Consider the following 22,639-nt stretch of genomic DNA (forward strand, 5'->3'; position numbering starts at 1 on the left):
ATCTCAAACAGGCTTTAGAATAAGGATGACTATCGGGGATAAAGAAAGGTATAATTTCTTGGTATCCTGATAAAGAGATCATATCTCCAAGAAGAGAAAACAATTATTCATGTTTATGCACCTAATGATGGGGCATCAAGCACATGAGGAAAACAACTGCCAGAAGTTCAAGGAGACATAGACAAAGCAGCTACCACCGTTGAGGACTTCAACAACCCTCTTTCAAGAACTAGTAGATCCAGTGGCAAGAAAATTAGTGAGCATATTATTGAACTGAGCAACGACATCTAATTGATGATCTAATTAAATTGATCTAATTTAAGTGTATAGATTAGTTCATTCATCAACGTGGAATATACCTTATCAAGTCCATGTGGAAACTCACCAAGATAGACCACATTATGGTCCATAAGAATAGGCATCTAATGAAGTACATCCTTAGGCTGCAATGGGATTAACTTAGAAATCAATAAAATGACTAATTATTTGGAGGGTGGACAGAAAACTTTTCTATAACTCGGGGCTTAATGAAGTCTCATAGCTGTAAAAGGAAATTTAAACCATTAAGGGCCTATGTTAAAAAGAAGAAATATCCCAGGGGGGCTGGCACCATGGCTCACTTGGTTAATCCTCCGCCTGCGACGCTGGCATCCTATATGGGCACCGGGTTCTAGTCCCGGTTGCTCCTCTTCCAGTCCAGCTCTCTGCTGTGGCCCGGGAGTGCAGCGGAGGCCTGCACCGTCATGGAAGACCAGGAAGAAGCACCTGGCTCCTGGCTTTGGATCGGCGCAGTGCTGGCCGTAGCAGCCATTTGGGGGATTGAACCAATGGAAGGAAGACCTTTCTTTCTCTCTCTCTCTCTCACTGTCTATAACTCTACCTGTCAAATAAATAAAAAAATTAAAAAGAAGAAGAAGAAATATCCCAAAGCCAATGACAGAAGCTAGTATGAAATAAGCGAAATAATTTCAAATTCAAAGTTGAGACTTTGTGTAACATTAGGAGCCATTTGGAATTGCCACATCCCACATCCGAGTGCCTGCAGTTGAGTCCCGGCTCCACTGCTCCTGATTCCAGCTTTCTGCTAATGCGAACCCTGGGAGAAAGAAGGAGATGACTCAAATGATTGGATCCCTGACATCCACAGGGGAGACTCAGAGTTCTTGAATTCCAGCTTCAGTCCCAACTGTGGCAGGCGGGAGTGAACTAAAAGGTGGGAGATCTCTGTCTGTCCCTCTGAGTTTCAAATAAAGAAGTTTTTAAAGAATTGAAAATTAAGCCTGGCCGGCGCCGTGGCTTAACAGGCTAATCCTCCACCTTGTGGCGCCGGCACACCGGGTTCTAGTCCCGGTTGGGGCGCCGGATTCTATCCCGGTTGCCCCTCTTCCAGGCCAGCTCTCTGCTATGGCCCGGGAAGGCAGTGGAGGATGGCCCAAGTGCTTGGGCCCTGCACCCGCATGGGAGACCAGGAGAAGCACCTGGCTCCTGGCTTCGGATCAGCGCGATGCGCCAGCCGCAGCGGCCATTGGAGGGTGAACCAACGGCAAAAAGGAAGACCTTTCTCTCTGTCTCTCTCTCTCACTATCCACTCTGCCTGTCTAAATAAATAAATAAAATTTAAAAAAAAAAAAGAAAATTAAGCCTAAAGCCAGTGGAAGAGAACAATTAATAACAAATTGTAGTATCAATCAAAGAAATTAAAAATCAGAAAACAATAGATAAATCAATAAAATAAAAAGTTGGTGTTTCTTTTGAAGATCAGTAAGATTTATAAACATCTAATCAGGCTAATCAAGAAAGAAAGAAGAGACAAATTATTCAACATTGAAAATAAAAAATAGATCATCAATACTAATTCTGTGAAAATTAAAATGATAATAAAGGATACAGAGCAAAACTCTATACTCACACCTTTTATAGATGAAATGAACCAATTTCTTGAAAGACCCAACTACGACAATTCACCATGAGAAACATACTGATATAATCTACACAAGCTTCTATCAATTAAATTCAATCAATAAGCTAATAGCCCCATGAAAAAATTGTAAGTAAAACAAATACAGATGCTTCATTGTTGAATTCTACCATAACATAAAGTTTCATCAAATTAGGAATAATAGGGCTGGCACTGTGGCATGGTAGTTTAAGCCTCCACCTGCAGCACTGGCATCCCATGTGGGTGTTGGTACTCATCCTGGCTGCTCCACTTCTGATCTAGTTTTCTGCTGTGGCCTGGGAAAGCAGTAGAAGATGACCCAAGTCCTTGGGCTCCTGTACCCGCATAAGAAACCCAGAAGCAGCTCCTGGCTCCTGGCTTTGATCAGCCCAGGTCCAGCCGTTGGTGGCCATTTGGGGAGTGAACCAGTGGATGGAAGACCTTTCTGTCTCCCTCTCTCTGTCTGTAACTCTACTTCCTAAACAAACAAACAAATAAATAAGTAAATAAAAAAGTTAGGACTAGAAGGAATACATTTAAGCACACTGAAAGCTTGATATTACAAGTGTACTGCTAAATACCAAACTCAATGATGAAAAATGGACAATTTTTTCTCCAACATTAGGAACAATGCAAGAGCGCACACCCTTAGCACTTCTATTCAAAATAATACTGAAAGTGCTAGCCAGAGCAATTAGGCAAGAGGAAAGATGCAAAGAACACTTAAATGGGAATGGAAATAGTAAAATTATCTCTATTCACAGATAGCATGATCTCATATGTATAAAATTCTAGAGGTCACATACATACACACAGACACACACACCAAACCATTAGAACTAACACATAAATTCAGCAAAAATGCAAATTAAACATTCAGCAGAGTGAAAAGGCAACCTCTGGAATGGTAGAAAGTATTTACTGCATATGTCTTACATATTTAGAATATATAAAGTATACCTACAATTTAACAACAACAAAATAACTGAATTAAAAGTGGACAAATAAATTATATAGATATTTCTGAAGAGAAAACATCCATATAGCCAACAAGAATATGAGAAAATGCACAATACTATTAACCAAAGAAATGCAAATTAAAATCACATGGAGATATCTCATGTATTTTAGGATAGTGATTATCAAAACATGAAAAACCAAACTAAGAATATAGAGAAATTGGGACACTTGCATACTGTAGATGGGAATGTAAGATGGTGCACCTACCATTGAGAACAGCATGGAGGTTCATTGAAAAATTAAAAATAGGATTAGCACATGATCCAGCAGCTTCCGTGTTGTGTATGTATTCAAAAGAACTGAAATAGGTGTCAAAGAGATTTGTCTGTGCTTTCAGTATTATTCAGAATAGAATAAAAGTAACTGCATTGATGGATGCAAGCAACATCCATTGATGCATGCAAGGATAAAGGAAATAGGAATTTTCACACAATGGAAAGTTATTCAGCCTTAAAAAGAGAAGGAAATGTTGTCATATGCTAAAACATGGATGAAACTTAAGGACATTATGCTATATGAAATAAACCACTCATAAAAATCATGCGCATCATTTCACTTCTATAAGATACCTAAAAGAGTCAAACACGTAGGAACAGAAAGTTACCTGTGATTCTTAGAGGCAGGGGCAACGGGCAGAGCTGTACACTAGAACAAATTTAAGATTCTTATTTTTGGAAAGAAGGAAGATGGATAAAAATCCCAGTGAGCAGAGTTTGCCTAATCTGCAAGCCACACTCCTTTGGAAATGCTGCTTTTGAACTTATTTTTTCTACCTTTATCATTGAAGTACACACTGACTTGCAATGATGAAAAGCAGTTAATAATCATTGGTGGATCAGATTTCTGAGTGAGGGTGAATAAAATGACAAGAATCTGAAATGTGCTGCCAAAGAAAACACCATTTATTTGCCTCTGTTTTGTGATGATTTACTGTGGGAATGAAAAAGAAAATTCCATTTAGAATAAAAGCATTAATGATGTGAGCTGTGGCAGGAAATTGGGGGTGGGAGGTATTACAATTGCTTCAATTTCTGTTTCTGTTTTGTTTCTGGTTTTTCTCCTGATGCTTTCCACGGGTTTCCAATTAGAGAGTGTTTTCTTGGCAAGCTAGGGTAACTAATAATGTTCTCTAAAGATGAGTAACAGTTTTTGGAAATGTGCCTGTTGCCATTAATGTAGTTTGACATTGGAGACAGAAGGGAAATTCCATTGCTTCCCCAAAACTGCAGTTGGAGAGAACACCCAGGCCTGTCAGTCAACAGAGTTCCAAAGTGGTTGGCTTTCTCAGAAGAGCCCTTTGCAAGGGAGCAGCATTGCTATTCAAACCTGAGTGTCCACTGGTGTCTGTTATTGTTGTGGTCCTGATCTAAAAACCTGTGCAACAGAGAGCCTGTGGGATTTGATCCAGGGCTTACCGTGTTTCAGCTACAGACTCCTGACATTGACCATGTAAAAACCGAAACAAAAAAAAACCCCGTCCTAACCAGTTGTCTTTATTCCAGGCTGAAGATTTATTGTTTTGTTAGGTTCAAGACATGGGAAATCTGCTCTTTAGATTGATTGGTGGTGCCAGAATCATGTGAATGATTATGTACCTCAGTGTGGCGCAGAACACCATTTGCTATTCACTCCAAGTCCATAGTTTTAATTTTATTTAGAAGTGGTGTGCCCACTTCTATATTTTTTCACAGATTCCATTCCACATACAAGTCCCGGTGATGATTCTAAGTCACTGCTCCCCTTAAGTTACCAATTCCCACCCAGACCTATACTCTACAGATGGTAGCATTGCTGCAGCTAGCATGGAGCTATGATGTGAGTCCTTAAGGTTACCCCCTCTCTGTTTCTGCATATTCCTACTTCTTTTTAGTCTTTGATTAGAGAGAGAAGCAGGCTTTTCTTTGTTAACCCGGATTCCCTACCTCAGTTTTATTTCTGGAAAACAAGGGAGACAGCCCAATAAGGAATAAAGGATCAAAACACTTGGATTATATTTCCCAGAAATAAGCCATATATTTTATTTGCTTTGTTTTATGTTTCTTTGTCTTCAGTTTCTATGGAGCAAGATCTACAACCTAAGGCTTACATGGAAAAGACTACATTTTATGTGCATGTGTGCACCTAAGGCAACAGTATTAAGACATCAGATAAATTTAAGTTTGAACCTTTCTTGGGTCATTTGCTAGCTGCATCTATCAGAACAAGTGACTTAAACTCTCTGAACCTCAATTTCCCAATTTTAATGTGGGAGGCTCATATTTATGTTCATTAGTGGGTATTGTGAGGATTTAATTGTGTAACAAATGCTTTGCCACAGGACAAAATGTGTGTTCTGTAAACGCAGCCTCCTTCCCTGTTGTCCCTATATTTATTCACCCAGTTATGGCCTAAAAAGCACTGGCTTTGAAGGTTTCTCAAGTGCCTAGTTCTATCTTACTGTAGATTCTAGCTCAAAGGAAATATCATATAATCTGGAAATCAGAAAGTCAGATTTTTAAAAATTTATGGCATTGAACAAATCAATAACAATGAAATGAAAACAAAATATGAGCTCAAGGTGTGTCTAACATGGGGAATAAAATCACCCTTATTTATGTCAGCTGACCATAAAGCTTATCGTAAGGTGGGATACTTGGGAGAGCAAAAGTGGACACTACCTAGAATTGACCAGGATCACTCTATGGCTACTCTACCAGAAGGTGTATAACACAATGAGAGGAGGCATGTGAACTTGCAAAGGGCTGCACCACCCACTCAGGGGCTGACAGACTTTATGCTAAATTTGCAAAAATGGAACTTTTAAAAGCTGTCATCTAATTCTGTTAGAATGCCGGCTAGGTCATGGTTATAGTTCTCTGGCCCTTTACAGCTTCTGTGAGAAGGTGAACCCACCATTGGCCTCGTTAAGCACTGAACAGCTGCTTCGAAAACAGTACTTTGGAGGGGGGAGTTTTAACTTAATAAGAAAAGGCGGGATCCAGACTGAATGGATTTCAATAGAGTTTTGCAGAAAGATAGCTCATGAAATTACAGCTGGGGAGGCAGCATTCTCACAAGCTATTGCAGTTGTTAAGGGAAATTTTCAAAGAAATTATATTACCAGTGATCTAAAGAGAAATGGCAGCAAAGGCTGACTTCCTGCTCCTGTATAGCAACTGGTTCAGGGCTGATAAGGAAGACTTGATGGAGCACAAAACAGATAACAACGGGTTGCGCTTCCTGTGCTGCAGGTAGAGTCTCCACTTGTGGGCCATTCTTTTTTTTTTTTTTTTTACAACAACAATTATTTTGCTTACATTATTTGTGACTGGCACAGTTCTACACACAATAGCATGTGGCTGAAGAAAATCAACAAGAGTTACTCATGGCTTTCACAGTCTAATTAGAGAAGACAGAAAATAAAATCTAAGTAAATTATTTAATACTTTCTATGTGTAACAGATGAACAGAAGACAAATAAAGCAGAAATGGTGGCTGGGGGTAGTGGTGAGTGGTCAACATTTCACATTGTAGAATAGAAGGTTTATGAAGACCGCTGTATGAACAGCCTTGTGCATAATGGCCTACCTGCATGGAAATTGGCACTGTGTAGGACTTAATGGTAAATCACCCGTCTAGAAGGTGCACACATTCTCAGCATGTATTCAGCCATGGCTTGAAATGCAGCCAAGGCAGAAAGTAAAAGAAATGTTGGCTGTCCAGACTAGCATTTCTCACAGTGTGGATCAGACCTGCACCACAGGCACTTATGGTTACTAAAATGAGAAATCTCCACTCTGAAGCCAGGGCTAGTGAGTGCATCACCAGCTTTGCACACAGGTCCCAGGAAGAGGTTGTGGAAGATTCTGAGACATGCTACCATTTCAGTATTAAGAATGTCTACCATGAAAGCCTCCAGACACGTAGACATCCACCCATTTGCTTCTTCATGAAATATTTTGTGAGCATCTCTTGTCTCCTCGTCACTGTGTAACCAAAGGGTCTGAAGAGATGAGTCCATTTCTCAGATGGTTTTGTTTGGATCAAGGTTACTAGATACACAAGTTCACAAAAGAATATAAAGATGCATGTGATAGTTTTTCAGAGTTAATTTTAGTTTGAGGACAGAGAGCCAACTGCTGACATTTTTTTTCTCACATGCGGTGCTTGTGAATATAATTTATACCTGCCTTCCAATTTGCATAGCCTGTGCTCAAGTCCATAGTTAGTGGTCTCCAAAGGAAGGGTGACATTGTGGCCAATGATATGTTAACACTAATTTTTTTTTTTTTTGCAGTTGTGGGACTTCACAGCATTCACACAAACATTCTCATCTGATTGTTTATAAGTTATTAAGATCTACAGAATGCCAGTGTTCAGGGTCCAGAGAAAGAGGAAGAGGGATCATGGATTGGTTCTATATAGCATGATGCAGGCATGGAGAACTACATATTTTAGAAGCACAAGTGAAGTCGGACATGGCCCCCTAAAATCTACACAAAAATGTGCCTTTTAAAGTTCCTCAGAAGCGCCATTTGGGGTGCCACGTGTGCTACCAGAATTTGGGGTGCCATATGATTTCACCATGGGCTTATTTCTAAATCCCCAACATTAATAAGCCCAGGAGAGTTCTTGCCTAATATTTAGAGAAGAATTCTAAATACCGGCACAGACAAACGAGGCAGCATGGTACGTTTTAAGCTTTATTTAGTGTGAGAGGTATCTAGGAAAGTGAGGGTTTTAGTTCAGGTTGGAGAGAGGGGAAAGTCTGGAAACTAGGGTAGCATCCGTACCACTCAGAGAGCAGGCCAAAAGCCTCGTGCAGCAAGTGCCTTGAGCTGCTATCAACCGCTTATCATCGGCAGCAAAGCAGAGGCAGAGAGCTTTATTTGAGAGAGATAAATATGGATTCATACCAAGCACCAGGAACCAGCCACGTGGATGAGCATCTAGGCCAGGAAGCCTAGAGCACATGGCCCAAAGGCCATGCACCCTGGAGGCGCAGGGCTACAGCAAGCCCCCTCCTGGCAAGAGGCCAGGGAAGAAGAGAAGGCCTGGACACATCATGTCCTAGGCTTTTAACCCACTTCCAAAGGGGATTGGTTAATTAATCTGATTGGCTGGTTGGCACCCAGGTGTGGCCAGGTAGGGGGATGAGGTCACACAGAGGCATGGGGAAGGTATCAGGTAGGGAGGGACATGAGGTCACACAGGGGCGTGGCGAAGGCGTGGTCTTCCAGCTCACAAAACTGATTGACAGTTTTTTCCCCCAAAATTGTGCTTAAAAACCAACAGCCAACATAACAGTGGGCATGGGCAGCAATACACAAATACAAAAAAAAAAAAAAAAAGTAGAATTTTTCATCACATTGCAACACAGCTATGAAAAAAGAACATCTGATTGTCACCAACGCTGGATATTGTAAGAGACACCCCAAAGTATCAATTTACAGAACTCGTTTCCCCTAATTTACACAGTTGCCAGAATTTTATTTTATTTTATTTTATTTTATTTTATTTTATTTTGATAGGCAGAGTGGACAGTGAGAGAGAGAGACAGAGAGAAAGGACTTCCTTTGCCGTTGGTTCACCCTCCAATGGCTGCTGCAGCCAGCGCACCGTGCTGATCTGATGGCAGGAGCCAGGTGCTTATCCTGGTCCCCCATGGGGTGCAGGGCCCAAGCACTTGGGCCATCCTCCACTGCACTCCCTGGCCACAGCAGAGAGCTGGCCTGGAGGAGGGGCAACCGGGATAGAATCTGGCGCCCGGACCGGGACTAGAACCCGGTGTGCCAGCGCCGCAAGGTGGAGGATTAACCTGTTGAGCCACGGCGCCGGCCAGAATTTTAAAAACAGCTTCTAATGGGTAAGAAATAAAAAATTCTAATCTTAACTCCTTGTCCAGGCCATTTCTTTCTTCTCTTCCTCCTTCTAAGTTGGCGATCCATTGTAGAGGACTCCATGGACTAAATTGCAATAGAGGAGAAGCACTGGGGTTGTTGTTTTGCTGGTTTAGGCCAGGGGGTGGAAATCCTCATTCACTGGTGTCACTGATAGACACATGGAGAAATGGGCACCTCCATTGTGTCTCCTTTGGGGTGAGAATTCTTGGCCTTGTCACCCCCTGGCAGTGTGGATACGCTGGAATCCTGGATTTCTCTGAACTTTATCACTGACCTAGGCTGCCTACCCTAAAGCCCTCAGACGCCCTCTGCAAAGAGCTGTAACACCCAATAACTACATCCCATGGGGAAATTACTTCAACTCTATGTGCCTCAATTTTCTTATTTGTTAAATGGATACAGTGATAGCAACTTGTTCAGTGTGATTGCACAGAAAATACGATTCAGTGATTATCCTGCATTAGCAGAATGCCTGGCATATTGCAAACAATCAAGTCACATTTGCTACAATTATTCTTCATGTGTCCCTTTGAAGCATAGGGCAACTGCATGTGATGCCATGAGCTAGAAGCACTGCTTCAGGTTCACCTAATGCTGCATCTTTCTACTACATCTACTGGACCTATTGCTTTGGTGTGGAGTCAGCCTGCATAGCAGTCTCCCAGTGCTTTTAAATTTGTGCCCAACGCCACAACAATCCCTCTTTCTTTTTGGGTTTTGCTAAAGAAAAAAGAAGTAAAGGCACATGGAGATCTGGCTCTGTCTCTCTTCCCCTTCCCATAAGCCCCAGGATCCAGTGTCATAATCCATTCTTCCTGTTCTACCTGGAAAGCTATTTCTCTACATCATGATTGAGTCCTATGTTCTTGGAATTGTATCTACAAATCACATTGACTCTGTTAAAAATTAAAATGAAAAATTGGCCAGTGCCACGGCTCAATAGGCTAATCCCCTGCCTGTGGCACTGGCACACCGGGTTCTAGTCCAGGTCGGAGCGCCAGATTCTGTCCCGGTTGCTCCTCTTCCAGTCCAGCTCTCTGCTGTGGCCCGGGAGTGCAGATGGAGGATGGTCCAAGTGCTTGGGCTCTGCACCCCATGGGAGACCAGGAGAAGCACCTGGCCCCTGGCTTCGGATCAGCACAGTGCGCCAGCCGCAGCAGCCATTGGGGGGTGAACCAATAGGAGAAGGAAGATCTTTCTCTCTGACTCTCTCTCTCTCTCTCTCACTGTCCACTCTGCCTGTCAAAAAAATTAAAAATTAAAAATTAAAAAAAAACAATAGGGGAAGTGTGGGGTATATGAGTATTGTTTCTATACCTTCACAATTCTGTTTTGTGAATTTGAAATTAAAATAAAGATACCCAGAACTTGTCCTCCATGTTAATGTGAACTTAAATATATACTTAGAGTGTTTTCATTCATCATCTACCATGGAATTTCCTAAATTCTCTTTTGTGAGTGGCAAAGGCTGCATACAAGAAGACACATCTCTATCTTGATATACAACAACAATAGTCCTCCCTAAGACAGATGTCTCCTGCAGAATAGTGAGAAAACCAGACACATGGAAGTCAAAATAACAAAAGTCACGTGTATATATTTCAAAACTATTCCTATTTTTTCCAAAATTATTGAAGAGTTTAATGTGTTCAGAAAGCAAGATATAAGGATTAATTTGATGGTAAATATGTAGGATTTACACATTTGTGTGTGTGTGTGGGGAGAGGATATTTTCAGGTGGAAGAGAAAGTAGGTAAGAAGCCAATTTCATACAGTTGGAAAAGAATATTTTGTGTCACACTAAGATTTCTTTTTCTTTTAAGTGAAACAACGACACTGTGTATTAAGTAGGGTATACATTTGTGTGTCCATTGCATGTATTAGAAAATTCACCAGGTAAGACAGCACTTGGTATACCTGCACCCCATATTGGAGTTCCTAGTTTTGAGTTCTGGCTTTGGCTCTGATTCCAGCATTCTGCTGCTGCATGTTCTGGGAAGCAGCAAGGAGAGCTCAAGTGATTGTGTCCCTGCCACTCACGTGGAAGACACAGATTCAGTTCTGGACACCCAGTTTCAGCCTGGCTCAGCCCTGCTATTGGGAGCATTTGAGGAGTGAACCAGGACATGCAAGATCTTTGTCTGATTATTTTCGTTTCTTTCTCTCTCTGCCTTTCAAAATAAAATGAGAATAAAATTAAAAGTTTTTTAGTAAAGAAAATTGAAGCTCTAAGACATTAAGCTTTATCCTTACATTATCTCACTGTAATTGTTAGAGCTATGGTGAAATTTAGTTCTTCTGATTTATGACCTATCACACTAAGCTGTTTCTTCCTAAGCTCAACTAACATCTTTATAGAAGTCACAAATTGCTATTTTTCATTTTTGAGATAAATTGGGGTAAATCCTATAGAACAATTACCTAAATCAAAAACATTCCATCACTTCTGAAACCAGTGCCTCCAGCAAAGCAGAATCCTGATGCTGTGTTCAGTAAGCTCCTCTGATGTATTTGTTGCTTGCCTGTCACTCACTGTCTTACTAGTCTTCAGAACTGGTAAAGACTCAGAATCCTACCCCATGAGGATATCAAACAGAACTTGTGTAGAGTCTAGATGATGTTATTTAGAGCCATAAACTTTCTAGAAGCAAAAGTATAATTTTAAAAGTGTCTTCTGGATTAGTTGCAAATCTTTGGTAGAGAAGACCATGGATGTGTGCTTTTATGCCATGATGTCCCTTAATCAAGACCTAAGAATGGGGTCGGCCCTGTGGCCTAATGGGTAAAGCCGCTGCCTGCAGTGCCAGCATCCCATGTGGGCACTGGTTCTAGTCCCAGCTGCTCCTCTTCTGATCCAGCTCTCTGCTATGGCCTGGGAAAGCAATGGAGGATGGCCCAAGTCCTTGGGCCCCTGGGCTCGCATAGGAGACCTGGAAGAGGCTCTGGCTTTGGATCAGCACAGCTCAGGCCATTGTGGCCATTGTGGGAGTGAACCAGCAGATGAAAGATTTATCTCTCTCTGTCTCTGCCTCTCTGTAACTCTGACTTTGAAGTAAATAAATAAAATCTTTAAATAGCAACAACAACAAAAACCCGAGTTACAACCAATTTCCTCAATCCACATTTTCTCAGACCAACACGGTCCCTTAGAACCACCTATAGAAAAATCTGTTTGCTAACAAATAAGGAGCTAAAATATAGCTTTGCAATTAAATAATTACTTTTGATTCTCTGGGCAGCTAGTGCAATCAATTCATGGCAGAAGCCTTATGTAGTTAAGTTCTGCATAAAAATAATTTAGTCACTGTCTTCATTTACTAAGTGGAACCCAGGTAAGTCTAGAGATAATTATTCCCCACTCAGTCAAGATCATTGTGAGTGCTCTGTCCATCTGCATCACAAGTTTCCCCAGAATGGGGGATGACAGAGAATGGCACCACTCATGGCTGCATGCAGTGTCTAATTCTTTCTGCTCGTTCTTTCCTAGTTTTGGGAATGGTACTTCTGAACAACCATTTACCAGCAATCTGCTAAAACTACCCGGATCTCTGTCTCTCCGTCTCTCTCTCCTCAGCATTCTCCTGTCTGGTATTTTACCCATGACCTCTAGCACCACGGTCTCTGCAGATTCTGAACTGCTTCTCCTTAATCGCAAGACCACTCGGACTGGGCTTTTTCCCTGTGCCACAGTCTGGGGACTGTCTCCAGGTTGAGAACTGGGTTAATCATAGGACTAGCACCATTCATTCCTCACACTTCAGGTAGTATTGTGCTTTGAGGTCTGATCTCTAAAGTTTTGAAATTTGATGTTTGTTTTATTGTGTCCTTTTTTTATCATTTCAGATGGGAAGGCATCTGTTCTTTGATACCTCATCTTGGTTACAAGCAGAGGGACTGGTGTCCCTGTGTTATTACTTGTGATTGCACAATAGAATAAATTGTCCATCACCTGTAATGGAATTCCATCTGTATAATTCATCATTCAGGTTTCTAGTAAAAATGCTGAAGAATTCAGGACCAAGGGAAAAGGTAAAAACCTTGTCATAAAAAAAAATGTTCTTTCAAAAGTTGCATCAATATATTACTCAAAGTTTTTCATATTGTGAGTTTTTATGTTGTAAATTTTTCATCAACTGGTTCACTGCTTCATTGCATTTTTAAATAACCGATCGTAGGAATAATATATAAGTGCATCCTCCTCATTTGATACACATTAATTCTATTTTCTGACTATTTCTGACTCTTCAAATTTCTGGCTATGGTAGAATTGCACTTCCTGATCCACTTGCAGGTGAGTGGCACCATGAAATCATTTCAGGATTATTACTGATAAGGATAACTGTTGCATACTACTTCCAGGATAGTCATTTAATTGACACTGCAAAACCCACAAGACTTTCCTTGACTTTCTAACTTTTCAGACAGTGGCTGCTTTATCAAGCTAAATATGTGAGTAAAGTAAATGAATAGACACTTCAGTCAACTCATGATAAACATGGAATATCAAGATGAAATAAATCTTTGCTGTTGTAAACCACTGATATATGGTGTGTGTGTTTGTATGTCTTTGAGAGAGAGAGAGAGAGAGGGAGAGAGAAAAAGAGAAGGAGAAAGAGGAGAGAGGAGGGTGGGAGGAATAATTTAGAATCTTCTTACTGACATAGTTTATAGAAAATTAAAGAATTGCAATAAAAATTGAAGTTTTATTTAAATATCAAGCACAATTCCAGTGTCTTCTCCCTCTGTCCTTGGAACCATTTAATCATGGTTATAACTTTGTGGGTCTTCTTCAAGTTGTTTCCTTACATCTCTCTTAATGTATAGTGTTCAACTTGTCTATTTTCATTAAAAGTGTATGTATGTATATATATGACACATGGATACATGTTCATTCTTATAACTATTATATATTTATCATTTAATATGAATATGCTCTTAACCTATTTTGATTGTCATGTATATATAGAATCAATTTCCCTGCTGATAGACATTTAAGCTATTTCTGATTTTGTATCACCAGAGTAACAGAATATCTATTTCATTGTGTGTTACATGAAAGTAGGACATTTGGGGTGTTGGATGTACATATTTTCAGTTTAAAAACAGTACTACACTCTCCTCTAGGGTGACTACAGCAGTTTATATTACAACTGTTTTTGTTAGGTTTATTATTGTATGTATTGTTTTTGTTTATATTATAGGTGAGAAATTCTTCATACTTGAAAAATTTTTGAATGTTGACTTATGATCCAAATGTTATGGCCTGACATTTTCATGGATATTGGAAATACATGAATACTTCAAAAAGTTTGTGAACAAATTAAAAGATACATATATTTTTGGTGCAGGCAAATTTTGAAATGCATGCATAGTTTTTTCATATTATACATTTACCAAGAATTTTTGAAGACCCCTCATATAAAGATAAACTGGCACTGTTAAAGAGACATCTCTATATAGACAGGATCATCTGAAGACTTGGTATCATGCTTTATTAGATAAAATTGAGCTAATATTTTCATTGATTGTAACCACGTGTAAAATTGAGCTCTTAAATATGGTACAATGTTCTATAATCTCTTTCCTACCTCTTCAAAATGAATAGCAACTAATATAAAATAAGGCATTTAACTGAAGAAGTAATTTCATGGAATATTTGATGTGCTGTTATATTTCATTGTAGTTTTAACAGATGATGATCTCAGTAAATGCAAGGAAGAATTTAAATTTACTAAAAATGAAGATTGATTAGGAACATTCTGTTACTCTGTTATGATTTAAGGATGAATTAATATTATTTCAAAATGCATATTGTAAACCATAGGGTTTAAACCTACAATACATTTTAACAGCTTTCAAATAAAATCAGTACATGAGATAAAAGGAATCATGAAAAATGCTCAGATGAAATTAGAGAAGTCAGGAAAAGCAATAACAAAAAAGAAATGAAGACAAATATAACCGATAGAAAAGAGCAAGGTGGTAGAAACTCTAAATGATGGCTTTAAATATAAATAGTTAAACACATTTTATTGAAAGTTATTGTCAGATTGGGTTAAAAAAAGAAGACCCACATCATGTTGTCAATAGGAAAACCACTCTAAATATGAAGAACTATATAGATTTTAAAAAGACATGGCGCATCCAAAGAAAAGTGTGGCAATTCTTCAAAAAGTTAAGCAAAATTATCACATGACACAGAAATTCCACTCCTGGGAGTGTACCCAACATAACTGAAAATATATTCACCCCAAAACTCATAGGCAAATATTCATAATAGCTTTGTTCATATTAGCCACAAAGCTGAATCTATCAAAATGCCCATCAACTGATGGGCTAAGCACAATGTGATCTATCCATACAATGCAATATTATTCAGCTGTAAGAAGCAACAAAATACCAGTATAGGCCGGCACCATGGCTCACTAGGCTAATCCTCCGCCTGTGGTGCCGGCACCCCGGGTTCTAGTCCCGGTTGGGGCACTAGTTCTGTCCCAGTTGCTCCTCTTCCAGTCCAGCTCTCTGCTGTGGCACGGGAAGGCAGTGGAGGATAGCCCAAGTGCTTGGGCCCTGCACCCACATGGGAGACTAGGAGGAAGCACCTGGCTCCCGGCTTTGGATTGGCACAGCTCGCCAGCCATAGTGGCCATTTAGGGGGTGAACCAACGGAAGGAAGACCTTTTTCTCTGTCTCTCTCTCTCACTGTCTAACTGTAAAAAAAATAAGATAAAATAAATTTTTAAAAAATACCAGTATATGTTACAAATGGATGAATCTTGCCAACATGCTAAATGAAAACCCAGTTGCAAAATATTGCAGATTGTATCATTTCATTTATATTAAATGTCCAGATGTGGCAAAGCATAGTGTAGGTAGGTTAATGGTTACCAGGAGCTCAGGGAGGGAGGCCACAGGATCAACTGCTAACAGACTTGACGTTTCTTGGAATGATGGACATAATCTGGAGTTAGATTGTGCTGCACATCATGAATATACCACTAAACATTCCATTGGGGACTTTAAAATTAGTGGATCTTGTGTTATGTGAGGTTCATTTCAACAAAAACTTTTAAAGTAAAATAATTGAGAAACTGATACCATGAAAACATCAACCAAGGAAGGCTGGAGAAGCGATATTAATTTTTGGCAAAGCAGACTTCAGAACAAGAAATATCTTCAGGGATTAAAAGACGACATTGTGTACCAACAGAGTGGTTGAGCATCCAAGGGGAAGTACTACCAAAACATTTGTATGCTTGACAGAGGAACCTCAGACTGTCTGAGACACACTGAGGGAACTCACAGGAAACATAGCATAGGTAACGCCCCAAAGAAGCAGGCAGAGAATCAGCACGGGTAAATAGCCACATAACTGGTATTTACAGAACACTCTAAGCACTAATAGCAAAAGGCACATTTTTTTCTCAAGTGGACTGAAACTTATGAAGACCATATTATGGCCCATAAAATAAACCTTAACAAACATAAAAGAATATAAATCATACCAATATACTCTGGTCACACAATGAAATTAAGCTAGAAAGCAGTAACAAAGAAAGCTAGAACATACCCAAATACTAGAGAAAGAAGCAAATTCATGATATGCAACCAAAGAAGTGTACTAAGGTTGATACTGGTAGTAAAAAATAAATATCTTTAAAAACAAGATCTATAATCAATCAATATCTTAGGCATCAACTTTAAAAAACCAGTGGAATGGCCGGCGCCGCGGCTCACTTGGCTAATCCTCCACCTGCAGTGCCGGCACCCTGGGTTCTAGTCCCAGTTGGGGCGCCTGATTCTGTCCCGGTTGCTCCTCTTCCAGGCCAGCTTTTTGCTGTGGCCTGGGAAGGCAGTGGGCCCTGGAGTGCAGTGGAGGATGGCCCAAGTGCTTGGGCCCTGCACCCGCATGGGAGACCAGGAGGAAGCACCTGGCTCCTGGCTTTGAATCGGCGCAGCGTGCCGGCTGCAGTGGCCATTTGGGGGGTGAACCAACGGAAGGAAGACCTTTGTCTCTCTCTCTCTCACTGTCTAACTCTGCCTGTCAAAAAAAAAAAAAAAAAAAAGGAAGAAACCAGTGGAAGAAGTATAGATTAACCTACCACAAGTGGAAGAAAGGAAATGATAAAAATGAAAGCAGAAATAATTGAAGTTCATCAACATTTTCCCAACCATCTCTGTCCCGGCTCCTAACAACCATGCTACCCTTTATTTCTGTCAGTGGATCAGAGGAATAAGTTCAAGAGATCTATTTTACAGGGTGATAACTACAGTTAATAACAATGTATTATATTCTTTAAATCATTAATAGAGTATATTTTAAGTGTCCTGACATAAAAAAGATAATATGAGTTAGTGCATATGTTAGCTCAATTTAGCTACCCAAAATATAATATACACAGTGATTTTCAATTTAAAGTAACTAATTTTTAAAGATCAATAAAATTAAAAATAATAGAGAAAATCAATGAAACCAACATAAAAATGAATGAAGGGCCATCACTGTTGATTCCCTAGACACTAAAATGATCCACTGAGAAAAATTAAAAATAACTTATGACTATAAGTTCAAACTTTTAGATAAAAGATAGAATAATTGCTTGAAAGATGCATACAACCAAAATACATTCTGAGAGAAATAGATAACTGAAATAACCTTATATTCATGAAAGAAATTAAATTATTAGTTAACAAGCCTTTTTTTCTCTCTCTCTTTTTTTTTTTTTTTTGACAGGCAGAGTGGACAGTGAGAGAGAGAGAGACAGAGAGAAAGGTCTTCGTTTTCTATTGGTTCACCCTCCAACGGCCGCTACACACTGTGCTGATCCGAAGCCAGGAGCCAGGTGCTTCCTCCTGGTCTCCCATGTAGGTGCAGGGCCCAAGGACATGGGCCATCCTCCACTACACTCCCGGGCCACAGCAGAGAGCTGGACTGGAAGAGGAGCAACCGGGACAGAATCCAGCACCCCAACCAGGACTAGAACCCGGGGTACTGGCGCCGCAGGCAGAGGATTAGCCTATTGAGCCGTGGCGCTGGCCAGTTAACAAGCCTTTTAAAAGCTCTATGGCCAGATGTTTTCACCAATAAACTCCACTTATGCTCTCATCTGCTACTACAGCAAGTGCAAATTTTTCTGTTTTGGATTTTGGTGAGAGATAAGTCAATATACTACACTCAAAAATTGGTCTTTGATAAAAATTGGTTTAAATCTGAGACAATATTATGCTGTATTCTTGGTGTTTCTGTATAATCCAGGAGTCATACACCATGCTACCAGTAACAGAGATGTTTGCCAAAGTGGAAAGAGTGTGCTTCAAGGGATGTCCGGAAAAGGGAACTCAAATTCCCTCTTCTCAGAATGGGAATCAAGGGCTGTGGCCTTTCCACAGCTGCTAAGCTTAATTTGTACTCTAGAATTTTCTGCAAAGATATTTTGTAGGGCTTTTTATTTATGCATTGTTAACAGCAGCAATATCTTTGTTTTGTTTTTTTTAAACTTTTTATTTAATAAATATAAATTTCGAAAGTACAACTTTCGGATTATAGCAGCTTTTCCCCCAATAATCTCCCATCCCATCTCCTACTCCCTCTCCCATCCCATTCTTCATTAAGATTCATTTTTAATTATCTTTATATACAGAAGGTCAACTTAGTATATCTAACGTGTCTGCCTCAACCTGGTAAGAAACAGCTGTTCCTCCCAGAGAGGACATTATCCTTGCTTCCTGGCCGGGATGGGAGTAAGAATACCTAAAGAATGGCTACATGCACACACAATGGACAATAACAATGAAGGAAAGTAATAGCCAACTTTTTCAAAAAGATAATATTTTTTGATGGAAAATTCCAGAGAAGCCATTCCACAAGCAAAACCCCAAACCCTTGCGAGGAAGGTCACCTCCAGTGACCTCACTAGATTGCTTTCCAAAACATCATTAATCAAAGCCAAGAACTGAAGTTAAGAAAGCAGGGAGAAATGGCCTTGTTGGAGTTACACCTACAGTTTCTGCTTCCCCACATAACCAGAGATCTTGTCTCTCTGTTACAGCTTCTGGCTTCTATAGCATAGTGCTTGGAGCCAGTGTGTTTGAGGAGAGGTTGAATGAACCCAAATGCTGCTCTAATTATAGTTTCATAAAACTGAAGAGATGGAAACTTTCCATTTCTTAAATATAGTGAGGGATGAAATATGTCCACCTCCTTGCTGAAGGAAAAATGTCAGACCCCAGCGAGGCTGATCACGTGTTGCCAACACAGCCTTTTGGACTTGCCATTAACTTCACTGAGAAGTCCCAGGAGCCAGTGTGCCACGGGACGGGGTTCAAAAGATTTGTTTCTCCCACACAGAGAACCCTGAGGAATGCTTCATTGTGGTGCCCCTACTGGGAAAACCCATCCAAGCCCAACATCCATGGCATGAAATTGCATAGCCTCAATCTTTGCACACCCAGCTGTTCCTTTGCTAGCTGGGACAGGAACCCCAAACCCAGCCTCCAGTCCTTTCTCTCCATTTCTAGCCATCTTTGGTGCCTCATACCTCCTAATTCTTCCGTTCACTAACCCCCTCTCCAGACTTTTCCTGGATTCCTAAGCAAAGCTTACTTCCTGGCATCCTAATAGGACTTCTGCTTTCTATCTCAAATTTCTGTTGCTGATAAGAAAGCAATGATTTGGAGAAAAAAGAGAGGTGAAAAGAGTCACTCAAATGTTGCAGTCTGTTGGTGGCGGCTTCTTTTTTCTTCCTTTTCTGGTTAACACCAGATACTCGCCTTAAATTAAAACAACAACAATTGTATTTCAAGGACTAGTCCCCTGCTACTATCTGCATATTTTTAGGTCCCATGTTATCATGAGCAAGTTTTTTTTTTTTTGTCTTTATTTTGCCCAGTGAAGGAGAATATTACAAAGTTAAATTTTATGGCACTGTTTTATGGTTTGGGCAATAATTTATTTTGCTTGCTTCCTTGCTCACTGCAGTTGTGGGAAACGTGCCACTCTGTCACATGCAGAGTTATTAAATCCCCTGTACCATCTCTATATGGTAAGAAATGCTATGGAACAAAGGAAATATTGAAATCTCATATCCTTTGGAAATACAATAAGAATGTGTCACGTGGATTATTCCTTTTCCATACTCATTGGATTATTCTGTTTATGACCACAGCATTGTTTAAGACAATTCAACATTGGAAGATTAAAGAACTGAGGTGATGACAGTCAATGTTTGGTTGTGATTAGTGATTCCTGTTCAGCAAGCAAATTTTCTCATCATAATTCTCATCATAATTCTCCTTTAGCATGGAACCTCTTTCAAGTTATTAGGATCTCTCCATAAAATGCAAATTGAGACAAAAAGTAAATTGGCCCAATTTATCGACTTTTTTTAATCATTGCAGGCTTAGGTTGATTACAGTTGATTACTATCATAGCAATGATTTCCTATATTCCCTAAAAATAACAAAGTGGAACAACTCAGATTGTGAATTTTTAGATCTGATCATCATAATGCCACCTCTGTTCCAAACTTATTGTGTGGACTAAATAATATTCATGCATGGTGGGCATTTGACCCGGAGAAGACACTGCCGGGGATGTACCTGTTCCACATTTGAGTACCCGAGTTCCAGTCCTGGCTCTGCTCCCAACTCCAGCTTCCTGCTAATACAGACCCTGGAAGGCAGCATGCAATGGCTCAAGGTCCCTGCCACTCACATAGGAGACCCAGACTGGGTTCCCAGCTTCTGGCATTGGCCCAGCACCACCCTAGTAGTTGAACGCCTTTGAGAAGTTATCCATGGGAGATATCTCTTTCTTTCTGTTTTTCTCCCTCTCTCCTCCTCTTCCTCCCTCCTTCTCTCTCTGCCTTTAAAATAAAGAAAATAATAAAAATGTATAAAATATAACTAAATCATGAAGAATTTTATAACATAAAAATCTTTAATTATTTTGTTTCTGCAAAAGTACCTATATACCTAAAATCTTTTTACATTATTTTTTGCCATTGAATATCTTTTAGTTCCATACAGTGCCTCAATATTTTTCTTTGTAGTACATGTTTTTGTTGTTATGCTTAGGAATTCCTTTCATCCCCAAACGTTATACAGACATGCACTGTGTAACGATGCTTTGGTCGACGCTGGACTGACATACAGCGGTCCCATGAGAATATAATGGACCTGAAAAATTTCTACCACCAAGTGACATCATGGCCATCCCAACACTGTAGAGCAATGCATTACTCAAGGGTCTGTGGTGACACTGGTGCAAACCTACCAAGCTGCCAAGTGGTTTCACAGTACAGCACTTGCACTTATCTACAGTGACAAGGAGTGGTCGTGATTGGTTTATGTATTTACTGTGATATCCTTTGCATCATTAGCTTAGCATGTAGTCATTGTACTTTTTTTTTTTTTTAAGTTCGCCATAGAACAGGCTCAGGCAGGTCTTTCAGGAGGTGTTCAGAAGCCACTGTTATCAGAGAAGATGATGGCTCCCTGCATGTTGTCTCACTGTTTCCAGTGAGACAAGCTATGGAGGTGGAAGACAGGATTATTGATTATCCTGCCCCTCCGTAGGCTCAGGCTATTGGGTGTGTTTGTGCCTTGTTTATAACAAAAAAGTTTAACAAGGAAAAATAAATTTAAACTTTCTTAAACAAGAAGCTTAAAGAACCAGGATATAAAGAAAGAAAATAATTTTGTACAGCCATATGATGTTTGTTATCTTAAGCTAAGTGTATCACAAAATAGTCTAAAAGTTAAACAAAAGTTCATAAAGCAAAAAAGTTACAGTAGAGTAAGATTATTACCGAAGAAAGAAAAATGTGAATAAATACAGTGTAGCTTAGGTGAGCAGTGTCAATATGGGCTGCAGTGGAGCACAGTGGTTCATAGGCCTTCAGGTCCACTCACCACTCAGCAGCTGAACCAGACACACTTCCAGTCATGCAAGCTCCCTTCCTGGTAAGTGCCCTATGCAAGTGTGCCATTTTTATCTTTTAAGCAACTACTATTGTACCTTTTATGGTTAGACACACAGATAGCACGGTGTTACAATTACCTGCAGTATTAAGTTTAAATTTTCCTTTTTGAAAACGATTGTTGGAGCCAGCTTTTAGGCCTAGCAGATAAAGCCATTGCCTCCCATGCCAGGATACCATAAGGGTACTCGTTTGTGTCCCAGCTACTCTACTTCCCACCCAGCTCCCTGCTTATGGCCTGAGAAAGCAGCAGAGGATGGCCCAAGTGTTTGGGCCCCTGCCACCCACATGGGAGACCTGGAAGAAATTCCTGGCTTCTGACTTCAGCCTGGCCCAGCCCTGGCCATTGCAGCTATCTGGTGAGTGAACTAGTAGATAGAATCTCTCTGCCTCTCTCTCTCTCTGTGTGTCTCTGACTTTCAAATAATATGAATAGATCTTTTTAAAAAATTGATTTATTGAGTAGCAGGAAAACAGGCATAGAGAGCTCCATTTGTTAGCTCATGTCTCAGATGCCTGCAGTAGCCAGGGCTGGGCTGGGGCTGAGGCCAGGAACCAAGAACTCAATCTAAGTCTCTCACAATGGTGGTGGGAACCCAATCACTTGAGCCATCACTGCTGCTTCCCAGGGTCTGTATCAGCAGGAAGCTGGAATCAGGAACCAGAGTTGGGAGTTGAACCCAAATACTTCTACATGGAACTCAAGACTTTTTACCAACAACTAAACTGCTAAGTTAAGCAATCACCTAAAATTTTTTACTTTTTCAAACTGCAGGTATACAATTGATTTCCTCTTATTGCTGCTAGCAATACTATCT

Source organism: Lepus europaeus, chromosome 20 (genome assembly GCF_033115175.1).
Source record: "Lepus europaeus isolate LE1 chromosome 20, mLepTim1.pri, whole genome shotgun sequence".
NCBI classification, from domain to species: domain Eukaryota; kingdom Metazoa; phylum Chordata; class Mammalia; order Lagomorpha; family Leporidae; genus Lepus; species Lepus europaeus.